The sequence below is a fragment of the Hemitrygon akajei genome, chromosome 17 (genome assembly GCF_048418815.1).
Source record: "Hemitrygon akajei chromosome 17, sHemAka1.3, whole genome shotgun sequence".
NCBI classification, from domain to species: domain Eukaryota; kingdom Metazoa; phylum Chordata; class Chondrichthyes; order Myliobatiformes; family Dasyatidae; genus Hemitrygon; species Hemitrygon akajei.
In genome coordinates this window covers 56,792,013-56,804,733 of record NC_133140.1, presented here as the reverse complement: position 1 = coordinate 56,804,733, position 12,721 = coordinate 56,792,013, and the positions used below count along the sequence as shown (strand labels likewise).

The 12,721-nt window shown below is 40.9% G+C and overlaps 1 protein-coding gene across 15 annotated transcripts in view; it reads right to left on the bottom strand.

Annotated features, from left to right (window-relative positions):
* The window catches only part of znf469 (zinc finger protein 469), a 465,067-nt gene that overhangs the window by 50,054 nt on the left and 402,292 nt on the right, over nucleotides 1-12,721 (bottom strand). For 12 of the 15 annotated variants that reach the window (XM_073070180.1, XM_073070183.1, XM_073070187.1 and 9 more), the window contains one exon: nucleotides 5,415-5,548. The exons of the other annotated variants lie outside the window; for them this stretch is intronic. The gene's annotated coding sequence lies outside the window, so the exon portion shown is untranslated. The remainder of the gene's footprint in view (nucleotides 1-5,414; nucleotides 5,549-12,721) is intronic. 15 annotated transcript variants of the gene reach the window in all.

Genomic DNA, 12,721 nt, shown 5'->3' with positions numbered 1-12,721 from the left:
GACATGGTAGTTTTGTCTCAGTTCTGCTCCCCTGACACGGAACATCTAGTGGTCTAATGTCATCCTTTTTATCTGCTGAGGAAGTTTTCCGCTATTATCCTGGTAGTGATTCCCATTCCACCTCAGACTAGCATCAAGCAGGCTTGGAGGGGCTAAACTCCACAATCAGCAGGCAGGTATGAAACAGTGCACCCTGATTCCCTCCCTATCATGGTGGGGCATTTCACCCAGGCCAGCTTGCAGAAGTGCCTGAACAACTACCAGTCACACATCACCCATGGAATCAGAGGAGCCAACACGCTTGACCACTGTTACACCACCAAGAACATTTACTGTGCCATTCCACACCCACACTTTAGAAAGTCCGATCACCTCTACTCCCAGCATACAGGCAGAGACTAAAGACCGCAGAACCAGTGGTGAAGACCAGGTAGGTATGGTCCGAGGAGCTGGAGGAGCACTTACAGAATTGCTTTGAGTCAGTGGACTGGACAATATTCGGGATTCATCTTCGAGTCTGAGTAAGTACGCCACAGTTGTCACTTACTTCATTGAAACCTCTGTGGATGAGTGTCCTTTCAAGAACATACTGGACATACCCAAATCAATGCTGTGGATAAACTAAGAGATTTGTAATCTGTTGAGGTCTAGATCTGTGGCATTCAATACCAGTGATCCAGGACTATATAAGAATTTCAGGTATGACCTAAAGAAGACTAACTTAAGAGTGAAAAAACAATTCCGACTGATGCTAGAGACGGAGTCAGATGCACGTCAGCTGCGGCAGAATTTGCAAGCCATTTCTTCCGACAAGGTGAAACCCAACATCACGAATGGCAGTGATGCTTCACTCCCAGATGAGCTCAATGCCTTTTATGCACACTTTGAAAGGTAGAATAAAACTACATCTATGTCAACCGTGCAGAATCAAGTGACCCTGTGATCTCTGTCTTGGAGGCCAATGCCAGAACATCTTTCAAGGGGTGAACCCACGCAAGCCGTCAGGTCTTGATGGTGTACTTGGTGGGGCTCTTAAAACTTGTGCTAGCCAACTGACAGGAGTGTTCAAGGCCATCTTCAATCTCTCTCTGCTAAATTTGGAGATTCCCACTTGCTTCAAAAGGGCAAAAATTATATGCGTGCCCAAGAAGAGCAGGGTGAACTGCCTCAATGACTATCGACCAGTTTCACTCACATCTACTGTGATGAAGTGCTTTGAGAGGTTGGTCATGACTAGAATCAACTCCTGCCTAAGTAAGGACCTGGACCTGCTGCAATTTGCCTATCATCATAATAGGCCTATAGCTTACGCAATATCACTGGCTCTTTAATCGGTCATGGATTACATATTTCTGTCAGGCAGCTGTCTATTGACTACAGCTCAGCATTCAACACAGTTCTAATCAAAAAGCTCCAAAACCTGAGCCTCTGTACCTCCCTCTGCAACCTGAGCCCTGACTTCCTCACTGGGAGACCACAGTCAGTGCGGATCAGAAATAACATCTCCGCTTTGCTGACAATGACGAATGACTTTATTAAAACAGTTGCAGACAAGTGTGCTCCACAAAGTCATTCAGTCTTACCCAACCAGAAGCCCTGGATGAACAATGGGCTCAGCAGTCTGCTGAGGGTCAGATCAAGGCATTCTAGCCTGGTGACCGAGAAAGTTACAAGAGGTCCAGGATATGATCTCCGGCAAGGCATTTCACGGGCAAAGTATCAATCCAAAGTAAACGTGAATCAACAAAGGACACTTGAAAATTTTGGCAGGATTTGAGTGATATCACCTCATATAGAGTTAAATCAAGCAACAAGGACAACAAAAGGGCTTTGTTTCCAGATGAACTCCATGCCTTCTATGCTCGCTTTGATGGTCAAAACATGGAGGAACCATCACGCACTCCCACAGCCCCTGATGATCCTGTGATTTCAGTCTCTGAGGCCAATGTGCAGGCAGCCTTCAGGAGGGTGAACCCATGAAAAGCATCCGGCCCAGAGGGGGTACCTGGCCAAAGACTAAAGACCTGTGCTGATCTGCTAGCTGGAGTGTTCACTGAGATCTTTAACCCCTTGCTTTGGCAGTTTGAGGTATCCACTTGTGTCAAGCAGGCTTCAGTTATCACAAACACAAAGTACACTGCAGATGCTTTGGTCAAAGCAATGCGTACAACACGCTGGAGGAACTCAGCAGGTCGGGCAGCATCCGTGGAAATGAACAGTTAATGTTTCGAGCTGAGACCCTTCGTCAGGACTGAAGAAGGAGGGGGCAGGGGCCCCATAAAGAAGGTGGGAGGAGGGTGGGAAGGAGAAGGCTGGTAGGTGCCAGGTGAAAAACAATAAGAGGAGATCAAGGGGTGGGGGAGGGGATAGGCCGGAGAGGTGAAGAAGGAATGTAAGGGGAAAGCACTATGGGTAGTAGAAGAAGGCAGAATCATGAGAGAGGTGATAGGCAGCTGGAAGAGGAGGCAGAGTGAAACTGGGATGGGGGAAGGAAGAAGGAGGGAATTACCGGAAGTTGGAGAATTCCATGTTCATGCCAAGGGGCTGAAGACTACCCAGACGGTATATGAGGTGTTGCTCCTCCAACCTGAGTTTGGCCTCATCATGGCAGCAGAGGAGGCCATGTATGGACATATCCGAATGTGAATGTGAAGGAGAGTTGAAGTGAGTGGCATCCGGGAGATCCTGTCTGTTGTGGCGGAGCGTAGGTGCTCGACGAAGCAGTCCCCCAATCTGCGTCGGGTCTTGCCGATGTAGAGGAGACCACACCGGGAGCACCGGATGCAATAGATGACCCCAACAGACTCACAAGTGAAGTGTGCCTCACCTGGAAGGACTGTTTTGGACCCTGAACGGTGGTAAGAGAGGAGGTGTAGGGACAAGTGTAGCACTTACGCTTGCAGGGTAAGTGCCAGGTGGGAGATCTGTGGGGAGGGACATGTGGACCAGGCAGTCGCAGAGGGAATGGTCCCTGTGGAAAGCGGAGAGGGGTAGAGAGGGAAAGATGTCCTTAGTGGTGGGGTCCTGTTGAAGGTGGAGGAAGTTGCGGAGGATAATATGCTGGATCTGGAGGCCGGTGGGGTGGTAGGTGAGGATAAGGGGAACTCGGTCCCTGTTGGGGTGATGAGAGGATGGGGTGAGGACCGAACTGTGGGAAATGGAGGAGATGCGGGTGAGGGCATCATTGATGATAGCAGAAGGGAAATCATGATCCTTAAAGAAAGAGGACATTTGAGGCTTCATTTATACCAGTGCCTAAGAAGAATATGTTAATCTGCCTCAATGACTATCATCCAGTGGTACTTACATCCACAGCGATGAAGTGTTTTGAGAGGTTGGTGATGAAACACATCAACTTCTGCTTGAGAAGCGATTTGGATCCACTCCATTTTGCCTATTGGAGCAACAGGACCACAGCAGATGCCATTTCATTGGCTCTTCACTTAACTCTGGACAGCAAAGATGCATACATCAAGATGCTCTTTATCAACTACAGCTCTTCATCCAATAACATCACCCTCTCAAAACTAATCAGTAAACTTCGAAACCTTGGTCTAGTTACCTAGTTGTTCAATTGGATCCTCTATCTCCTTACTTGCAGACCCCAGACAGTTCAGATTGGCAACATATCCTCCACAATCTCCATCTGCACAAGTGCACCATGAAGCTGTGTGCTTAGCTCCCTTTTCTATTCACTTTACACTTATGACTGTGTGGCTAAGCACAGCTCCAATACCATATTCAAGTTTACTGACAACAACACTGTCCTAAGCCAAATCAAGGTGGTGACAAATCAGCACACAGGAGGGAGACTGAAAATCTGGCTGAGTGGTGCCATAACAACCACCTCTCACTCAATATCAGCAAGAGTAAAGTGCTGATTACTAACTTCAAGAGGAGGAAACTAGAGGTCCATGAGCCAGTCGTCATTGGAGGATCAGAAGTGGAGAGGGTCAGCAACTTTAAATTCCTCTGTGTTATTATTTCAGAGCACCTGTCCTGGACCCAGCACTTAAGTGCAATTATGAAGAAAACATGACTGCACCTCTACTTCCTTGGGAGTTTGTGAAGATCTGACATTGACATCTAAAACTTTGATAAACTTCTATAAATGCGTAGTGGAGAAAGTATTGACTGGCTACATCACAGCCTGGTAGGGAAACACCAATGCTCTTGAATGGAAAATGCTACAAAAAGTAGTGGATATGGCCCAGTCCATCACGGGTAAAGCCCTCTCCACCACTGAGCACATTTACACAAAGTGTTGCCGTCCGAAAGCAACATCCATCATCAGGGATGTCCACCACCCAGGTCATGCTCTTTTCTCACTGCTGCCATCAGGAAGAAGGCATGGGAGCCTCAGGACTCACAGCACTAGGTTCAGGAACAGTTATTACCCCTCAACCATCAGGCTCTTTAACCAAAGGGGAGAACTTCACTTGACCCATCATTGAAATGTTCCCAAAACCTATAGGCTCACTTTCTAGGACTCTTCATCTCATGTTTGTGATATCCATTGCTTATTCATTTATTACTGTTCCTTTCTTTTTGTTTTTGCACACTTTGTTGCCTTTTGCACAATGATTGAATGCCCAAGTTGCCGTGGTCTTTCATTGATTCTATTATTACTCTAACATGGATTTATTGAGTATGCCTGCAAGAGAATGAATCTCAGAGTTGTATATGGTGACATATATGTACTTCGATAATAAATTTACTTTGATGTAATTGTAGAATCAACTATAAACAGTAGGCAAACTGATCTATAACTCTTTGGTTTTGATTTCATCATTGTTAAATACTGAACTAATATGTCCAATTTTCCACTCTAGGGGAAGGTCTGTGGAATCTCAAAAAGCTTTGGAACAGCATATTTAAATATCAAAAGTTCTCTTTAAAACATCATAGCAGTAGTTAGAGGGGATATTGCTAAGGAATTGTTAAGTGAGACACTTGCAAATTTCTACCGATATACCATGGAGAGCATTCTAACTAGTTGTGTGACCACCCGGTGTCAATGGACCACTGCACAGGATCAAAAAAAGCTGCAGAAAGTTGTAAACTCAGCCAGCTCCATCAGGGGCACTCTCCTCCCCAGCATCAAGAACACTTTCAAAAGGCAGTATCCATTATTAAGAACCCCCATCTCTGCCGTTCCTTTGGGTTAATCAATTGTATGATGAGGTGGAGCTTGCTACATGGGCAACAGCTTGTTCTCCATATCATACTGCCCTGGTTTACATATCTAGACAGATAGAACACAGCATCCATGGTCAACTCTGACCATTGGAGGCCTCAGCTCAGCAGTAATTTATAGTTTCTGTTAGTATGTAGTGCAGTGTACAGCTGCTGATATTAAATCCGATTCTGACTCAGACAGTGAAGTTATTTCCCGATGGGGACTGTTGACGTACCTGGGCAATGGTGATGTTCAATACTGCAGGGCCTCATTCACATGTAGCTGGTCAACTTTTCCACCAAAATCTCTTGGTCCTAGTTGGGAAGCAGCTGTTAGAATTGGGCAGCAGAGTGGATTCTCACTGATGACCTACAGGATGATGCAGAGAGGAAGCGTGCCTCAAGTTATTATTATACGGACCTGAAGAGTACTTATGGGCAGCAAGAAATCTTCAGAGCTGTCTTACATTTCTAGGATTCTTATGGCCTTGGTGTGCATTTTATTTTAAAACTCGGACTTGGCATAGAAACCACTCTGTGAGCAGAATTGCTGCGTAACTATTGAAGTTCAGCCCTAATGATATCACTTGAGCCCAACCAGCCCAAAGAAGGACCTATCAGCTCTGTGGATGGCCTTACCAATTGAATTTCACCCCCTGCCCCTCCATGTTCTGCTGATGGGTAGTAAAAGATGAAAAGCTGAACAAGGTCTTGGACCTGCAGAATGTGTGAGATTATGTTGACAAAAAATGGTATAGGTAAGATGTTAAAGTATGAATAAGACTGTCCTACATTACAATGGAAATCTCTCCATTTATTGCAATTGCAAAAAAAAAAAGCAGGGCCAGTGGAAAGCAGTCAACCTTTCAAGCAAAAACAGTGAAAAGAAAATCAGCGAAACAGCCAATTGCTCTAATTTCAGTACAGGATTATTTTCACATTAAAACAATACTAATTCATTGCATACATATCACTTATATGTACTGTCATCAAAAACTATGAAATGAAAGCTAAATCTGTGCATGTTTGCTTTTGCTGAGAATACTTCAAAGTGAGGAAGGAGCTACCTTAATCCACTTCCAGTCTTGAATCAGTAAGTGGTGTTGACCATCTTGTTCATGTTTTTGTGTATGTACATTTTATTTTCTTTATGTAATGAAGTTGCCTTTGTGCTTGCAAACACATTTTTGTATCTTTAATTTTTGCACATATTAATAGCAAAATGCACTTAAGTTATGAGAATTCCAGAAACAGGACAAATGACATGTGATTTATTATTTGATGTCTGTTTTGGGATTTCTGCACCAAGCAAAAGTTCTAATTTGTTACACCTAATTCTTGTGAATGTGAAGTTTTTGATCACCAACCAGATCACTCTCAAAAATTCTCTAAATAAAGAGCTGCTGTCATAAATAAAGGACTGTGTTTGTGGACAGGTTCAAGCCTCAAAGATGAGGAAAACTAAATTCCCAAGATTAATGGCATTAATAGCATACCATGTAAAACTGCACAATGTACATGTTTGTGGTCAATTAAAATAAATACCCCATTTCCTAGGGATTGAAAGAAAACACAGATTTCTACTGCTATACAGAGCACAATACTTTTTCATTTCTGCAGTACATGAGGTCATCTGGGACCACTGAATTCTGGGAAGAAGTGGGCCAACTTCAGAATTTCCAATTGTATTTCTTTTTTTATTATTGTATTTGTACTTGTGGGAACATGAGCTCCTGCACACACCAATTTTCCCTTAATTACAGAATAAGTATGTGGTATAATTTGCATGTTGTAATTTGAATTTGACGCAGAATATGAACAGTCAAACTAATATCTAAAAGGTAAGTTTTGATTTGATGCTCTACGTAATGAAGTAGAAACTCTAACTGAAAACATATAAATAACTGAAGCTTGTGGCAATTTCAATACTCAAGTAGTCATCTGAAAGTTTACTTTAATAGGTAAATCCAGTGTTTTCCTGACATGATTAGAAAAGAAGGTATTTTCTACAGTGTCAGTTAAAATATGTTTCACTAAAATGTTATCTAACAACAAACACAACTAAATTGCTAGACACTGCAAAGCATAAAAGACAGGGAAGGTTAAAAAGGCAACTTTCAAACTATTCTCTTTTTGCTGGAGGAATGATAAAGTCCCCATAACAACTTTGAGCACAACACCAGGAGGGGCTTAAGGTCAGATTTAATGCATTGGGATAATTGTACAACAATTCTGGTATTCAGTCATTATGTTCCAGGCCTTTAATACAGAACTCCCACTTCTGCATTAAAAAGAGACTGCATTCTGTGAATTTGACTGAGATGTTTCTGAAAACTTAAGTCAAAAAGATTGAGGAAATTCAAATTGTTTTACGTAAAGCCTGAACTACATTGATATTTTTGTACCAATTCCACAAAATATCTGAACTTCTTTAACATTCTTTTATATAAATGAGAAATTAATTAAAATTTATGCATTTTCACTGTTTTTCTGCAGGGGTAGATTTAAACTACCAAAAGCAGGCACTGAAGGAATAGTTCAAATTTATATAGTTTTATATTGAATTAGCAATTTTTAAAATTAAATTCTTAATTTAGTATATGTATCTTTAAACTGTTTCAATGGCTTCAGAGAGCAGCAAAATAATTATTGAAAAGCTTAAACAATTGCATTTTCTTTCACAGCTGCACTATGGATCCTTGTTCACACTGATTACGAGAGTTTGCTATGGCTTTAATTACTGAAATAAGCCAATAAAACACACAAGATACTTTGGGGTAAAATTTATTGGCATAACTGGTGTGGAAATTAGCAAAAATAGGACATATTTTGAGTGGATGTTGCTGCAGGATATTCAAACTCTGAGCCAGTTAACATGTTAATTTTCTTGTTTAAGCAGTTAGTGACAACTAGATATTTCTTCTTTCTACAGCTTTCTGTCTTTGGTTTTGAGAAGATGACAAGGAAATGAGGCAATTTTCATGTGTCAGCATTAATCTTAATTACACTATGCACTCCTGCATTCAGTATTTAAGCATTGCCAAACAAAATAAAATACAGTTAGAGATTAATTCTAGCTTCAAGTGGAAAAGATTGGGTAAACTAATTTGGTACATATACTTAATGAAGTGTAGGGGAAGGTTAGATTGAAATAATTATTTATAATAGAAACACCTTTTCTAACTTGCTGTCATCACTACTATATTTGTATAGTTTTTCTTGATGCTATTAAGATGCATAAATAAAGAGGAAGATTGTCTCTCAATATAGAGGGGAATCAAGACTCTACAGCCTGCAACAGACATACAAAAATAGTCTACTAATGTTGAAGTACGTATCTGAATTGTGAATAGGAATCCTTTAATAAATTAGATTAAAAAACAAATACTTGAAAATAGTAAAAAATAACTGCATATGGTTTCAGTTTTGTGTAGTTTGAGATTTGTCTTTTATTCAATGTACTATTCACAAGTGAATTTACAGATAAATCTCATTCACATTCTCTCAGTATCTGTTAGTTATTAAATTATCTAGCAAAATAGTTACTTGAGAAGAGGGTGACAGAATATTAGTAAGATGTAGGGGGCAATAAAAACGTCTAGCAATATAAGTCTGCTATGTAGATTTGATTAGCATTAATTACAAATGTCTCAATGAATTCTCTGGTGTTTGTCCCGACTACATTCAAAAAGTATCTAGTGATTTCTCCATTTACATTTTGTTCAGGGGCAATATATTCACAGCAATCCTGGGCCAATGCATTCCAGAATTGCTTTTTAGTCATTATTTGTCTGAAGTGACAGGCTGTTTTGCCAAACCAGTTTTTCAAAATTTAAAAAATACTTTGCAGTTTTATAATGCAATTTGACTCCTGTTGCTTAGAGATATACAGAGTCTATTACTGTATCACTGTTCTCAAACTTGTCAGTATACTGTAGCTAGCAGACGATGGGAAACAACTGCAGGCTACTTTATATAATAGTGTGTGCTGGTTTCTTTCAAGACACACTTGTGCTTTGGGAGGAGCATAGCAGTGTTCTGTTATGGCTAGGAGAATAACCTACTACTCCGTGCAATGTGAATTTAGCAGCTACAGTTAAGCTCCAATAATCTGACACCCTCTTTGTTGGAAAGAGGGTTGTAATGAAAGATGAGGAACATGGGAATAGGGCCTCAATGAGTTTAAAGGGAGCTTATAAAGCTTCATTTGCTGAGCCATCAGGACGTACAAACAAGGAGATAGTGGATATTAATAGCTCCCTATTTTGTGTACTCATTTAATACATAGCCCCTGCAAATGATCAAGATTTGGCAATGAGTAGGACATTCACTGAAATATTATTTTCCGAGGATAATCCTGCTAGAGACTTGCTGAATTTGAAGTAAAAATCTTGTTTTATTCCAAGACCTATAGAGCAGACTAGAACTTGGCACTCCAACAGGTAGCAAGACCACAAGGAACACCTGATCCCACTCTATCATTTGCAAGGATCTTATTCTCTTCTCTCAGTTTCTCTGTCTCCACCATATCTATTCTCATGATAAGACTTTTCATTCCAGGACATCCATTTTTTAGGAAACAGGGTTTCCCCTCTACTGCTATCAATGCAGGCCTCTATTTCCCATCCTCACTCCATTCCCCTCAACATAACAGGAATAGGGTTCTGCTTGTCCTCATCCAATACATCATTCTGCACAACTTCCACCATCACTAGTGGGACTTGTGTCCCCCCATCACTAGGCACATCTTCCTATCCCCTCTCCTCTCCTTTTTCCACAGGAATTGCTCTCTTCACAACTCTCCTGTTTGCTTGTCCCTCCTCACTGATTCCCCCTCCAGCTATGTATTGCCGCAGCTGTGCTAAATGTTACACCAGGCCCTGCACCTCCTTCCTCGCCAACATTCAGGGACTTCTACTGACCTTCTAGGAGAGTCATACATCACACCTGAATCCATCATGTGCCCCTAGTGTGGTCACCTTTGCCCGATGCAGATCGGGGGATCACTTCTTCGAGCACCTTTGCTCTGTCCACTGTACTAGGGATTCTGTAATTCCCAGTTGGCATCAAATTGAGTTTCAATTCCCATTCCCACACTGACACATCTGCCCATGGCCTCCTCTTTTCCTAAATTGAGGCTAGACACAGATTAGAGGGACAACACCCCATATTCCCATGTTCAATCCTGACCTATATGACCTTCTGTGCTGCTAGTCTGGAGTTCGTATGATGCACGGGTTTACTCTGGCTGCTTTTTTTTCTCACGCTGGGGTGGGTTATGGTTAATGCAAGTTGGGGCAGTTAATGGGAATATGGAGAGAACAGATTACAGAGAAAATTAGAGAAACAATGAGATTGCACTGTGAGCCTTTTTCTGTAAGACTCTAAGACATAAGTGCATAATTAGACCATTTGGCCCATTGAGTCTGCTCCCCCATTTCACCATGGCTGATCCATTATTCCTCTCAGCCCCAATCTCCTGCCTGCACCCCCCCCCCCCATATCACTTCATACCCTGACTAATCAATAAACTATCAACCTCTGCCTTAAATGTACATAAAGACTTGGCCTGTGGTAACGAATTCCACAGATTCACTACTCTCTGGCTAAATAAATTCCTTCTCATCTTCATTCTAAAAGGATGCCCCTCTAGTCTGAAGCTGTGTCCTCTGGTGTTAGACGCTCCCACCATAGGAAACATCTTCTCCACAACTAATCTATCAAGGCCTTTCACTATTGGATATGTTTTAATTAGGTCACCTCTCATTCTTATGAATTCTAGTGAATTCAGGCCCAGAGCCATGAAATGCCCTTCATATGACAAACCATTCAATCCTGGAATCATTTTCGTGAACCTGCTTTGAACTTTCTCCAGTTTTCGAGTGTCCTTTCTAATATAAATGGTCCAAAGCTGCTCACAATACTCCAAGTGAGGCCTCACCAGTGCTTTATAAAGTCTCAACATAACATCCTTGCTTTTATGTTCTAGTCCCCTTGAAAAGAATGCTAACATTGCATTTGCCTTTCTGCATTACACAGAATATGTAAGTGAAATATTTGTTTTTCTGCAAGTTAGATAGTAGGCTTGGTGTCTTTGCCTTCTCAAATTTTATAAGCTACACGACAAACCTGCTTCTTGGCATCAACACAGGATAAGCTTCCCCTTTTCACTTAGTAGCAATGAATAATTTTTTTTTTAAAATTAGTTTTTTTATACATTTTCTACATAGCTACAGATAAAAAAACCCCAGATCGAAATGAAGAACTTTGATACAGTGCAAAAATAAACATACAATAATAATATGATACAAAGAAAGATAATTGAGAAAGCACCCAAATTGAGGACATGTAAAATTAGTATCCTCCCCAAGCCCCGCAACAAAAAAAACTCCAGACCAACCACAACACAGTATAGGGAATATAAATCAGGACAATCAAACCCCCAAAACTGTAAATACACTTAGCAACAGAAGATATTAATGCCTACTACCAACAAAAAAAGGAGCTGAAAGCAAGGGACCGAAAAAAAACCTTAGTTAAGAGGAAGGTTATGAAAGTACTCAATGAAAGGTCCCCAGACCTTATGGAACTTTAAATCCGAATTAAGAACTGAATAATGAATTTTTTCAAGGTCTAAGCAGGCCATAATATCGTTAAGCCATTGAGCATGCGTGGGCGGGGCAACATCTCTCCATCTAAGGAGGATTAAACGTCTAGCCAGGAGAGAGGCAAAAGATAATATTCGACACTTAGTCGAACTCAGACGTAAATCTGTCTCGCCCCAGAAACCGAACAAAGCAATTAAAGGGTTAGATTCTAGGTGGTGATTCAGAATATACGATAACATTATGAAGACATCTTTCCAAAATTTCTCCAAGGTAGGACAAAACCAGTACATATGAATGAGAGAGGCCTCGCCCCTTTTACATTTATCACAAAGTGGACTGATGTTAGGGTAAAATTGAGATAATTTAGATTTAGACATATAGGCTCTATGAACAATCTTAAACTGTAAAAGGCAATGGCGAGCACAAAGAGAGGTTGAATTAACCGATTTGAGAATCGAGTCCCAAGTCTCATCAGATAGGGAGGTATTTAGATCGTGCTCCCATGCCATTTTAATTTTATCGACAGGGGCACATCATAAGGCTGCTAATTTATCATGAATAAATGATATTAAACCTTTACCTAGTGGATTAATAGAAAGAAATATGTCCATAACATTTTTCTCAGGCATTTCAGGGAAGTTAGGAATTAAAGGAGTAATAAAGTGTCTAATTTGGAGATATCTAAAAAAATGAGCATTGGGCAGATTGAACTTAGCAGAGAGCTGTTGAAAAGAAGCGAAGCGATTATCAATAAAAAGATCTTCAAAATGTCTAATGCCCTTCCTATACCAATCATGGAATGCTGAGTCATACGTAGTAGGTAGAAAAAGGTGATTATGTAAAATAGGGCTAGAAAGGGAAAAACCATGGAAACCATAAAATTTCCTAAACTGAGCCCATATACGCAAAGTGTGTCTAACAAGAGGATTAACTAT